Here is a 14,287-nt window from a genome sequence, read left to right as displayed (position 1 = left end):
CATCCTCCACCACAGAAAACGTCTGTAAATCCTTCTCTACCATCTCCACCAGTGCATTATCAAGTGCTTGTTTCCTGGCTGTCGACAAATAATCGTTTGAATATGTATCACCATTTAACATATTAATTGTATTGTAACTTTCATACATATATAATTATGTACAACTGCTGAACATTATATGACTGTATTGTGTAAGCAATCATACCTTGTGGTAGGACCGCAGGCCTCCCAGCAGCATACTCTTCATTGGGTGCAGGTGGGTTGGCCAGCCCTGGGTGCTTAGCATACAGATGCCTTAACATTAAAGAGGTATTGTTACAATATGACAAATGCATAGAGAATTGCAAACACTGCATCTTGTTAGGGGAGACCATATCAAAGTGCTCCCACATAAAGGACCTTTGTCTCTTGTTGGCCCTATTCTGCATTTCTCCAGCTAGCACTAGGCCTACTACAAACTCTAGTCAGACAGCTGAGCGGTTAGGGAATCGGGCTAGTAATCAGAAGGTTGCCGGTTCGATTCCCGGCAGTGGGAAATGACGTGTCCTTGGGCAAGGCACTTTACCCTACTTGCCTCGGGGAGAATGTCCCTATACTTACTGTAAGTCGCTCTGGATAAGAGCGTCTGCTAAATGACTAAATATAACTAATACTGAATATAAACTAACTATGGAAACACACAATGAACTAACTAAGGCAGCACGATAAAGTACACTAAAGCTAATATTAATAACATATATTTTATACACACCACACAGACAAGTGAACAAAACAGGATTTCGCTAATGGCACACAAGTAACTAACTTTCTCGATCTCTCACAAATCTCTCAACCAAGGTGTCACGCATTAAAAACTTTTGCCGCCTCATTTTATACCCTGACACATCTGAGTCTTTGGGCAAGTGCCAGAATATTCACTTATTTATCTTGGGGTAATCATTTAACCCTTGTGTTATCTTCGGGTCATTCTGACCCATCAGTCATTGTGACCCACCGTCGTATTGCGACAAATTTACCTCATACAAAAACAAAGTGAAGCATTTTCTTTTAACTGTCGGGCTGTCTCACATTGGAATGGTTAAAAGAAAATTATTTGTTTTTGTATTGGGTAAAATTGGGTAAACACAACGATGGTTCGTTATGAACCTTTGGGTCATGTGACCCGAAGGCAGCACGAGGGTTAACATGAACATAGGGGACTAGTGCCAGTGCAACTCCAACCCAGCAATGGGCTGAGACCTTCCCTAAACCTAACCCAGCCAGAGCCTAGTCCCAATGTAATTTTTTTTGATTGAATATTACAATTCCCCATTCTTTACCTACCTTGAGGACGCCGCTTTCCCCCAGTCGACTTCGTCCAGCGCCCGCTGCAGGGGCTCCAGCCCATTTTGCTCCGCTGCCCCGACCCGCTCCACCGTACCACCCTCTGCGGGCCCCGGTTTCCCAGAAAAGAGGGCCTTGAAGGCGTCCCTCAGGGGGCCGGGGGGGTCCTGCGCCGCTGGGACTTCGTCCAGGGCCGACACCAACGCCAACAGTCCCCTTTCCGGACCAGGAACTGCCACGCCGACCGCAGCCCCCGAGGCTCCCGGGTCGGCCGGCACCTCCAACGCCCCCGACTCCTCGACCTCCGCCGCCGGGCCCCCGACCGCCGCGCCCGCTGCTCCTCCTCCGTGGCCTCCCCGGGCCCCCCAGCTGCGGCCACATATGAGCGTGCCCTCGTCGGGCACCCCCGCCATATGTTCCCCCGCTTCCCACAGGCGTTGCACGTGTTTGGGGCGGGGAAGTCCCGCAGCAGGTGTCCCTCCGCCACGCATTCCCTGCAGCGGCCACCGCCCGGCACCTCCGGCAGTTTTGGGGCGACGATCGCCTGCTCCGGTACATGGGGGCTGACATAGTTACTGTGATGACCCGGTGGTTCTGCCTGGCCAGGTCCACCACCTCGTAATGGCTCAGGGGCTTCTGCTGCCCCAGAGCCCTGCACCTGGCCAGGACAGACGCCGCTATCGGCCCCGTCTTGAGGGTCAGGTCAAAACCCCTCTCCGGCACGTTGTCCTGGAGGCAAAGGACCTCGGCCGGGGTGAGCCGCAGCATGCCCATCACCACGCCCCTGGTGAAGTCATCCCTTGGTAGCCTCTTTGCGGCCGGGTCGTTCCAAACGAAACGGATCGAATCCTTCATTCCCTGCTCCGGGCGACGCGGCCTTCTGGCCCCGTCACCGCCCCCTCCGCCTGGCGCCCCGCCACTCCCGGGCACACCGCCGCTCCGCCTGCTTGTGCGCCGCTCCGCCTGCTTGTGCGCCGCCGCCGCTCCGCCTGCTTGTGCGCCGCCGCCGCTCCGCCTGCTTGTGCGCCGCCGCCGCCGCTCCACTCCCCGGTGTGCCGCCGACTGCCGCACCGCTTACTGCTCCCGCAGCTCCCATGCCACCCGTACTGGCGCCAGTACCCCCGACGCAGTCCCCCACGGCCCTGCCGGCAGGTGCGGGCGTCCCGCTGACCCCTGCAGCTCCGTCGACCCTTCCGCCCTGGGCCCCGCTCGCCTCTCCTCCGCCGTGGGGGCTGACCGTGCCCCATACACCGCTCGACCCCAATCACTGGCACCACCGACTCCACCCTTCAACCCGCCACTGGCCATCACCGCACCGCCGCCACCGCCCTCAGCCACCGTCGCCTCACTGTCACTCTATCTCGATAAGAACAGATTTTTTTTTTCTTTCGAAATATTTATTGGTTCTCACTGTTGACATCTCGTTAAAAAACAAATCACTTTACATGTATTTTCTTACAGGACATAAAGAGGGTAAAAAACACTGGTGTATTTACATTAAAAGCACTGAATCGAAGTCGTTTTTAAAAAGTGCCGGCTAAAAAAAAACAGGGAAATCATATGCATACAGCAGTGTTAAAAGGCCATAAAAAGGATGTACACTTCAATCAAGACATTTTTAAAGGAATGTTATACAATGTGTCATTAAAGCTGTGGTGTGTGTGTTTGGGCGCGTGTGTGTGCACATGTGTGTGGGTGCGTTTAAAAGTTCTGTTCTTCAGTTGTGCAGGACCGGGGTGAGTCTGTCTGGCTCACATCCACCTGCCCCGCTGAACAAGCCACCGAGTCGCTCCCCCTCCGGGGCCCAGTGGACATCCTCAACCTAGGCAGCCAGGCCGCTGCCGCCCAGACCACTTCACGTGGGTGGGGGCCCCTTCCGTATGGCGCGTGGGCTGTACCACCCGAGGGTCCCTGCAGCCAGTTCCGCCGCTGCCTGGGTGGGCAGCTCCACGCGCTTCCCCGCCAGCAGGTTTCTGGAGGTCCAGAGGGCTTCTTTGAAGCATGTCAGGGTGAGCCAGAGTTGGCGGAATTGTCCAGATGTCATGGTTCTCTGGCTCACCCCGTAGAGCACCAGCTGTGCGTTGAGGACCTCCCCTGCTGGCAGGCACGGGTTCAACAGGGGCCCCGCTAGGATCCACAGGTCCCGGGCGGCACTGCACTCCCAGAGCAGGTGCCTCCTCTCCGCCACAAGTCGGCCGTGGGCACCTGGATGTTGTCTCCGGGAGTGCATGACGTCTCTGACGGGGAGGATCTCATGGGCCACCATCCAGGAGAGGTCTCGGTGCTTGTTCAGCAGAGCGGCTCACATTCCGCCAGACCGTGGCCGAGTCGGCGCACTCGGCTCACTTCCTCCCGTTCCTGCACAAGAGAAAGAACAGAGCGGTGTTTGGTTAAAACGGTGAGTGGTTCCTTCTCTAAAATGTGTGTTTTTAAAAACGTCTTAATAAAAAGGTAGGCCGGGGGGAGGTTAAAAGACACTGGCGTCCTAAGGTCTGTCGGGATCCACTGCAGGTGCCTGAGGTAGGACCCCATCCAGAATCTGGCCAGGGCCGCGGTCTTGTGGTTTCCGGATGGGGTCGTCGCCAGTGCCAGGTGGAGTGCGGTGTACCGGCCCCCTAAAAACTGTTTAAAATCTGGGAGTCCTTTTCCTCCATTTCGTGGGGCCTTTTTCATCACTTCGCGTTTCAGGCACTCCCACTTGGACCCCCAGATGAAATAAAACACCATCCTGTCAAGGGCTAAAAGAATGGGTCTGGGGGGGATAAAAACAGAACAGATTACAGTTTTTATCGATTGCTAACACACATTTTTTGAAAGCCTACCCCGATTTCTCAAAACTTTAAACACAAACCCCAAAACCACTCACACAAAATTCAAAACACTTCATAACTCCTGCAAAATGCTACTTTGGTTTCAAAACAATGTTATGTCACCTCAAAATGGTATTTTGATTTCAAACAACAAACACAGACTATTATTTGAGTAGACTTTTCAAGCATCGATTGAACACTGATGTACTCAAGTGAAAACACTACGATGAATGGGAAAACACCATGTATGAAGGCCTTATCAGGAGCATTTTGCCTTTTCATGTTCAGTGATACCATAGGCTTACTTAGGCTTAGTACATATTGTTATACTGTAAAATGTAACTGTAAAATGTTTTTACTCCAATATGAAACAACACACAAATATACAGTAACAAAAATATTTATTTGTTTCAAAAGTGAAATAAAGAATAGGCCAGTACAGTCAACAACAAAGAAGAAAAGTAAAATAAAAAAATATATACTGTAAAACACTGTAAAAAAGGAGGACAAAATAATTAGGCTGCATCCTGTCTTCGGATCCTGTCTGGCCAGAGGACCTCATCAACATCACAGGCTATGTTCTCTCTGGCCAGACAGCGGGGAAAGTAACGCCTGGTGTGGCGAATCCAGCCCTGAAAGGCCTCAGGGGCTATATTGCCACATGCCTCCTCCATGGCCTGTATCAGGGGCATCTGCGCCTGCGGATTGCGTTCGTATACCTTCCATCTCCAGGCAGAAAAAAACTCCTCTATTGCGTTTATAAATGGAGAGTATGGTGGGAGGGGAAGCACCAAAAACCGTGGGTGGTTGGTGAACCAATTGTGGATCAGAGCAGCCCGGTGGAAACTTACATTGTCCCAGATAACAACATACCTGGGCTGCTCTGCATGGACTATTTGGTCGGGTGGAATAAGTGTGTTGTGGAGTGTGTCCAGGAATATGAGGAGACGGGCAGTGTTGTAGGGGCCAATGATTGAGTGGTGATGGAGGATGCCGTTGTGGTTTATGGCAGCACACAGAGTGATATTCCCTCCCCGCTGGCCAGGGACATTGATAATGGCGCGTTGTCCAATGATGTTTCTGCCCCTGCGCCTTGTTTTGGAGAGGTTGAAACCAGCCTCATCAATATAAATAAATGTATTCGACTCCTCAGCTGCCTCTAGCTCAAGAACTCTCTGAAACAAACATGACAATATTACAGTCGTTATCAGAAATAGGCCTACACATTGTTGTAAAACACTTGAAAATACTGTAACATTGAATTGGATTACAATATAGTCCACTAATGTGTCAGTGCTACAGTAATAGGACGCAATCAGCTGTAAGAATATATAGAGTAAGACTTACTTGCACATAGTGATGGCGCAAATCTTTGACTCTGTCAGAGTTTCTGTTGAACGGCACTCTGTATATCTGCTTCATTCTTAGTGCGTTCCGCCTCAGAACACGGTCCACTGTAGCCTGGCCAACTGTGAGAATGTTGGGGAATGTGACTTGGTCATTGATTATTGTATTCCTTATTTGTCTTATGGTTAATGCGTTATTTGCCATAACCATGTTGACTATTGCTGTTTCCTGTGCATCTGAGAAGGTACGCTCCCTCCCACCACGCCGGGGTAATCTTTCAGTTCTGCAAAATGTACAAATACAGAACAATGGAAAATACTCTAAATACAACCGTTTTTCTGTCATAGTAGGCCTAGTATTTCTTACCTATTTTCTCTCCTGAACGTCCGTATGATGGATGCAACGGAGTAGCGGCTAATATTTGGTTGCACCCTCTGGCCTGCCTCCTGCATGGTCAAACCATGGTTCACGACATGGTCGACCACTGTGGCCCGAATTTCATCAGTGATTACTGCTCTCCTTCCACCTCTTCCTCCTCCTCGTCCGCCTCCTCGTACCCTTACTCCTCTGCCTCTCTGAAATGCTTGTGCTTCCATGTCGTTCATTGCTCTCCAAACCAGGAGCTCACCTATGTCCCTTATATTGCTAAAACCTTGATTATAAATTGCACAACAGCCTTGGAAATTGAAGTTTTATTAATTGAATAACAATGTGTTCTGTCTGAAAACAAGGAGCTTTTGGCATGGATGAAGTGTTAAAAATAAAGAGGATTGTGTGTAGTGTTTTGGAGACTGTGTGGTTTACCAATTGAAATCTGTGTTTAAAGCAGATAATTGTGTGTTGTGTTTTGAGGAAAGTGTGGCTCGCAATTGAAATTTGTGTCTAAAGCAGCAAAATGTGTTTATAGTTCAGCAGAATTGGTTAAAAGAGTTGGCACGAGTTACAAGTTGTGGTGATTGTGTCATATGTTCCTATTTTTGTGTGTTAGCAATCGATAAAAACTAATAAAAGCAATGGTAAAATCACTGCTTTAATGATTAAAACCTTGCCCTCAGTCGTCTGAGTCCCCAGAACGTCAGTCTCTGTCGGGTTTTCGTCAGTACACCCACCCAGTTTCCGCTCCATCCCCCCTCCCGGTCGAACTGTACCCCAAGGATGCGGAGGTCGGTCTGGGTTGTCGTCATAGGAAGCCTAGTCATGTCTGTCCCTCCCCACGGCCCAAAAAGTCTTCCCTCAATCTTGTCCCTGTTAAGTTTGGCACCTGAAGCGAGGCCAAACCAGTCTGTCCGGTCCAGGGTCCTGTCCACGGATAAAAGGTCAGTGCATAAAATATTAATGTCGTCCATGTATAAAATGCACTTGGCAGTCAGTCTCCCCTCAGTCTTGTCCCTGTTAAGTTTGGCACCTGAAGCGAGGCCAAACCAGTCTGTCCGGTCCAGGGTCCTGTCCACGGATAAAAGGTCAGTGCATAAAATATTAATGTCGTCCATGTATAAAATGCACTTGGCAGTCAGTCCCCCAGTCCCCGGGATCCCCAACCCACAAATGAGTTGGTCCCTTCTCAAGATCTGCGCCAGCAGCTCTATACAGCAGACATAGAGTAAGGGGGATAGAGGACACCCCTGACGGACGCCGCAGTTCACTTCCACTGCTTTGGATAAGAACCCATTAACAAGGATTTTGCTGGTAATGTCCCCGTACAGCAATCCCACCCAAGCTAGAAATCTCCCAGGAAACCCCAGTTTTTGCAGTACCTTAAAAAGGTACTGGTGCGAGACCCGATCAAAAGCTTTCTCAAAATCTAAATTTAGGACTACTAGCCGAATGTTTCTGTCTCTCATCAGTACCAGGCTGTCCGTGATCCTCCTTCCCGGGATGGCGCAGGCTTGATCCGGGTGGATCAAGTCCCCTAAAACACAAGACATACGGGAGGTTAAAATCTTGCTAAAAAGTTTACAGTCAACATTTAAAAGAGTGATAGGTCGCCAGTTCTTGAGGTCCGTCTTGTCATTTTTCTTGAATAAAAGGGACACAATGCCCACTCTAAAACTGTCAGGTAAGTCGGTCGAGTCATTCAAAGTCCTTAAAAACAGTCAACAGGTCGTGTCTTAAAATATCCCAAAAGGTTAAATAAAATTCCAGGGGGAGCCCGTCCTCACCTGGGGATTTCCCCTTTTTAAAACACGTGATGTTCTTGTCTATTTCTAAAAGGGTAAAATCCTGGGATAAAAGCACGGTGTCTACGACTGTTTTATCTAAAAAGCTTAAAACCTCGTCCATGACGTGATTAAAAACTTATTTTTCACTAAACAACTCTTCATAAAAGTCCTCCACCACCTTTGTAATATTTCTTGTGTCTGTTTTTAAAATCCCATCTTTGTCTTTAATGCTTGTTAAAACGTTGCTTTTACTGATTATTTTCTTTAAAAAGTACCTGGAGCATTTCTCTCCTTCCTCCAGGTCTCTCTCTTTACTTCTTAAAATCACACCTCTACTTACCTCCTCCGCCATTAAAACCATTTCCTTTTTCACCTCTCTTATGTTGTCGTTAAAATCCAACCCTTGCTGTGTAAGTTTAAAATACCTGTCTAGCCTTTTCTGCAGTCCCACCATGCGTCTCTCTGCTTTCCTTCTTTTTTCCCTCCCTTTTTGTTTAAAAAAAAGTCTGTGTCCTGTGTTTTACCATCTCCCGCCACTGTGCTCGTGTTTCAAACATGTCCTGAAGGGTCTGCCAGTCCCTGAACCGCTCCCTGTACAACCTTGTTATTCCCTCGTCCTCCAACAGGGAGCAGTTCAGTTTCCACAGACCCTTCCCTACCGTCACACCTGAGGTCAGTGAAAGGGTGCACGTGAGCATACAGCGGTCCGAAAAGAATACCGGGGTTAATCTAGCATCGGTTGGGGGGGCGTCCCGGGTAAAAACGTAGTCTATGCGAGAGGCTTTGGTGCCATCATCACTGAACCAGGTGAGGCCCTCCTCTCTGGGATGCACGGTCTTAAAACAGTCTAAGTTTAAAATCCCTAACCGTGCTGTTTAAAAGTGTCGATGTTTTGTCCACTTTAAAATCTACCCCTGCTCCTCTTCTGTCGGCCCTAGTTAAATGGTGTTAAAATCCCCTGCTAGGATGAGGGAGGCTCTACCTAGCAGGTGGGACTGCAACTCCTAAAAGGGTAAAACGCTCATTTTTCTCACTAAAACCATAGACATTGATTACTTTAAAATCCCTCCCTAAAAAGTTCATAGTCATTAAAAGTGCCCGTCCGTTTTCAATACAGTTTTTCTCAATTGCTAAGACACATTTCTTGAATGTGTACTGTGTTTTCTCTAAACTCTAAACACACATCTTCATACTTACACAGTTTTGGCCAAACCCTTGACTGTTGACCCAAAATCAAACACTGTAGTCAAAACTATATTATCTGTCGTATAAACCGAACTTTGCATTCAAAATACACACCTCCACAGCAATGTCCCTGCAAGCTTCTTCCATGGCTTGGAGAAGGTCGATTTGAACATAGGGATTTCTGTCATAGACCTTCCAACGCCATGCTGAGAAGAACTCCTCTATCGGATTGAGGAAAGGTGAGTATGGTGGGAGGAACACATTTGTGAATCTTGGATCATTCATGAACCGGTTTCGGACAAGAACAGCATGGTGGAAACGTACGTTGTCCCAAACAACAACATAACAAGGCTGCACTTCTCTCTGGGCATGTTGAAAAAGAGTGTCCCGTAGGCCATCCAGAAAAGCCAGAAGACGTTGTGTGTTATATGGGCCAAGAGTAGCATGGCGGTGAAGGACTCCATGGTTGCTGATGGCTGCACAGAGTGTAACATTACCCCCACGCTGGCCAGGCCCATCCACCAGAGCACGTTGGCCAATAATGTTTCGCCCTCTTCGTCTGTGCTTTGTGAGGTTGAATCCTGCCTCATCCACAAATATCAACTCATGCAAGGTGTCACTGGCATCAAGCTGGAGTATTGTCTGTAAGAGATTTGATGACATTACAATTCAGCTAATCCGGTATTGTTACAGTAAGCCATGGAAACTATTACAACATGTAGTCTACACAGTCCAATAGTTGATATTTACACACAATTTATGGAATATGTAAACACATACCTGGGCATATTGAAAACGCAGCTCTTTTATTCTCTCGGAGTTCCTTTCAAATGGAACTCTGTACACTTGTTTCATGCGCATATGGTTGCGCTGAAGGATGCGATCAATTGTTGAAATGCTGACACTCTATATTTTGGAATGTGTCATTGTCTTCAATTATTCTTGCCTGGATTTCTCTGAGGCGTATGAGGTTGTTTTCCAAAACCATGTTCAAGATTGCATTGACTTGGGCATCACTAAACATACTTGGTCTACCACCACCAACTGGTTGTCTTTCAATTCTGCAAACAAACAACAGTGTTTGACATTGTCACACATTGACAATATACTGTAAATACTCAACTTCATGTCAATTTATTGTATTTTCTACTTCTTTTACTGTAATGCATATAGGTTCATGGTAGATATCGGTAGTACATAAAAGTACAACTTCATAGTATGGTACCTGTTTTCATCCCTGAAAGTCCGGACAATCGACAACAACAGTGAAACGACTCAGGTTTGGCTGAACTCTCAGCCCTGCTTCTCTCATTGTCATTCCGTGTACTAGAACATGGTCCAATACAGTGGCCCGAATCTCATTTGAGATGGATGTTCTTCCTCTGCCTCTCCCTTGTCCACCTCCTCTCATTCTGACATTTCTGCCGCGTCTTCTGACATTTGCTTACATGATTTCAAAGTACAGGTGTGCTTACCTGTTGCCCTTTTTATTCAGTCCAAACCCCTGATTGCTTGTTGAGTACTTTTGCTCGTTAGTGCTTACACAAGGATAATTGGTTGTTAAGGGTGTTTGAATTGTGCTGGTTTGAGTTGACTATTCCAACGACAGTGTTTTCTAAATGACATAATGGTGACAATTGTGTCTTAAAGTGAGAGGTGTGTTTAGAGTTTTGCAAAGAAGTGTGAATGAACCTGAGCAATGTGTCAAAAAGGGTAAATTGTGTTTAAAAACTGGGGTGCATGGTCTTTCTGCTGGGAATTGGCTAAATGGTTTTGTGAGGATGGCTTACACATACAATTTTTGTGTGTTAGCAATCGAGAAAAACTGTAATAGTGCTCCCCTTCATCAAGACATGTGGGTTCTTTATTAAAACTGCCACTCCGTCATTTTTGTTCTTGTTGGACCCGCTCCAGACAGAGGGCCCATGGCTCCACATTTGCTCCCATTTAAAAAAGGAGTTGTTAAAAGGCAGTCCGCATTCCTGTAATAAAAACACATCGCTCTGTACAGTACTTAAAAATATTAAAACCGACTGCGCTCTGAGTGGTTTTTATGCTCCTGACGTTTATGGTGCTAAAAGTGAGTGCCATTAAAAGGGTAAAAGGGGTTAAAAGGACGTGCATAAAACTAAAAACGTGGGAACCTTAAAAGAGGGTAAAACAATAAAACAGGTACTAAAATCATAAAACAATGCTTACCTCTCGATCTAGCTCGATTCTCAATGAATTTATTTCCATCTCAAAACACAAACACCAGGCTCACCAGCCACACGGACCACACCGGTCAAGGAAAACAAAAAACAGGAGAAAATCCAAAACAGCCAAAACGTACAACAAAACCACAGACATCAACATGTCAGAAAAACAACAAAAACAGGAGAAAAAAAACCTTCACATTCCAAACCCCCAACCCAAAACCAAAGACAAAAACAGTTAGGGGAATAAAAACCGCCACCGCTCCAAGGCGGCGTGGTACCCCCACCGCACCATCTCCATTTCCCACCTCCTCCGGAGCTCGGCCCTCACCCGCCACACGACTCCGCCCACACCCCAGTCCACCCGGTGGCGCACCAGCTCCCGTAGAGCGTCCCAGACCACCGTTTTCCAAAGCAGGAACCCCACCCGCCCCCTCCCCCGTAGGCCCAACCCCAGCATTACCAGGACAGGGACAGGGGCCCCATGCCCCGGAAGACGCGGCCCATTTCCCCCCACACCTCCTTCATGAAGGCGCACTCGACGAAGGTGTGGCCCACCGTCTCCTCCAGGCCCCCACAGCCCGGTTGACCCTGGCCCCCGACACCGCCCCGAACTGGCCCAAGAGCTCCACCACCCTCCTCACCGACCCCTCTGATGTAAGGAACAGGGTCATGTCGTCTCCCCACCCAGCAGACGCAGGCCTGCCACCATCGCGTCCACCCTGATGGCCTCTGCCAGCGGCTCCAGGTAGAGTATGAAAAGCAGGGGAGACAGAGGGCACCCCTGCCGGACCCCCGACAGCTGCGGCACCACCTCCCCCAAGTAACCGTTCACCGCCACCCTGCTGCCCACCCCCGTGTAGAGCACCGCCACCCACCGCAGAAACCGAGGCCCAAAACCCACCCCTCTCCATCACCGAAAACAAAAACCCGTGGTCCACCCGGTCAAAGGCCTTTTCCATGTTGAGGCCCACCAACATCAGGTGGACCCCCCGCTCCCTCACCCAGTGCAAGCAGTCCCGGACCAGGCCCGTATTAAAATGGACCCTGCGCCCCTCCACTCCGCACGTCTGGTCCATGTGGATGACATGGGGAAGCGCCGCCCGGAGCCGCCGCGCCACCACCCTGGCCAGGATTTTGTAGTCCGCGCAGAGCAGAGTGATGGGCCTGTAATTGCCCATCAGCTCCCGGTCCCCCTTCTTGAACAGGAGGCTGCCCCCAAAAGCCCCCCCTCCAGCGCCGCCGCCAGCACCTCCACAAAGTCCTTCCCCAGGATCCCCCAGAAGGCGGAGTAGAATTCCCGGGGCAGGCCGTCGAGCCCGGGCACCTTTCCTCCCGGCAGCCCCAGCTTGGCCACCTCCGCCAGGCACAGCGGCTGCTCAAGGTCCTCCGCCACCTCAGCGGGCACCCTCGAAGCGGTCATCCCTCTCCTCGTCCACCCCCTGCAGTCCAAAAGTAGTAGGTGGTCGCCACCCCCACCATCCCCCTGGAGTCTGTGTCCCGGGATGACGCTCCGCGCTCTGGCCGCCCGGACCTGGCGGTAAAAGAAGGCCCCAGATACCTGCCCCTGAACAGGAAAGCCTTGGCCCGGAAGTAGGAGGCCAGCCTCCCCTTGACCACCTCCATGCCCCCAAGGTCCATCCCCTCCCCACGGTTCTCCGCCGCCACCAAATGGTGCAGGGCCCTCTGGAGGCCGGACAGCTCCGCCCTCTCCGCCCGCGCTCTGCCAGCACAGTAGTCCATGGCCAGGGTCCGGTTGTGGACCTTTACGCTCTCCCACCAGTCCACCACGAGACCCAAAGCAGGGCTTGAGGGAGGCCCAGACCTCGTAGTGCTCCCGGAAGCAGACCCGGAAAGCCTCCTCGAGGATCCGGGCATTGCGCCTCCAGTACCCCCTCCCGTGCACCGGAGCCTCCACCCCGAAGGTTACCCGGAGCTGGTGATGGTCCGAGAACCCAAACAAAATCGATACGGCTGCGGTCCCCCCGTGAGTTGCCCCACGTGTAACCCTCCCCCATGGCGTGCACAGCCCGGTAACAGTCCTTCAACAAAAAAAACCCCCACCACATCATGTACATGTTGAGCAGTGAAATCCCCCTCCCCATCCAAAGAAACATTAAAATCCCCACCCAACACCAAAACCCTATCGGTGACACACACGTCAGCCAGGGCCAAAAACACCGCCTTGCGCTCCCGCCGCTGGGCCGGAGCATACACATTTACAAACCGAAAAGAAACCCCCCTCCATGTCGCGTCCACCACCAAAACCCTCCCCTGGACCACAGAAAAACTCCCCGACACCCTGAAATCCCGGTCCCCAAATAAAATGCCCACCCCCAAAGAATGCACCCCCCCCCAGCCGGACTCCCCCAGCCCCGTGCAAAACCCCCCACATCCCTCCCGTCCCTCAAGTGAGCCTCCTGCACAAAACACACATGAAAAGAAACCCCCCCCAAATACAAAAACACCCCCGCCCTCTTCACAGCCCCCTGCATCCCCCGGACGTTTACAGCGCACACAGTGAAATCAGCCATCAGGGAGCTTGTCCGAAAAGTCCAGGCCGGTCTCCGGCGCCGAGGAGTCAGGATAGTCCACAATGGTCAGACCTGGGTTTGGCGAAAAGGGCTCCAGGGCGACTCCGACACTAGGTCCCTGCGTCCTGACAGCGCATCCGGGGCAAGCCCCGGGGCCCTGTCGGTCGCCGCCTCAGTCCCAAGAGGACCAGAGCCCGCCTCCGCGCTCGCAAGAGCAGTGGGCGGGACGACGTCCATCCCCCCAGAAAGTGGGTCAAAACGGTTGGCCAAGAGAAGAGGGTAAAGGGGGGGGGCCGCATCAACCGCCCCTCTCCTCTTCTTCCGCTTCCTCCTCCCCTGCACCGCCGGCAGCCCCGCTGGCCCCTCCCCCGAGGAGGAAGGCGACACCTCGCCCCCCGATGGCGCCCGGCTCCGCCTCAAACTCTCCGAAACCACGTCCATGTCCTCCTCACCGCCCTCGACAGACCAGGGGCCGCCCAGAGGGAAGGAGAAATACAACTCCGCCAGCACGGCCGAGAGCAGCCGCAGGACCGGGAACCGCCGCAGGACCGGGAACCCCCACCGCAGAACCAGCAGGAGCCACCGGACCGCCAGGAAAAGGACCCCATGCAGCAGGGGCCCCCCAACGACCGGAAACCGCCCCGGCGTAGGAGCGCTTGGGGCAGTCACGAAAAAGGTGACCGTCCTCACCGCAGTGGTGACACTTCTTCGGGGCCCGGCAGGAAGCAGGGCCG

Source organism: Osmerus eperlanus, chromosome 12 (assembly GCF_963692335.1).
Source record: "Osmerus eperlanus chromosome 12, fOsmEpe2.1, whole genome shotgun sequence".
Taxonomy (NCBI): Eukaryota; Metazoa; Chordata; class Actinopteri; order Osmeriformes; family Osmeridae; genus Osmerus; species Osmerus eperlanus.
The sequence above is the reverse complement of the archived record's forward strand: the minus strand, read 5'-3'. Positions refer to the sequence as shown.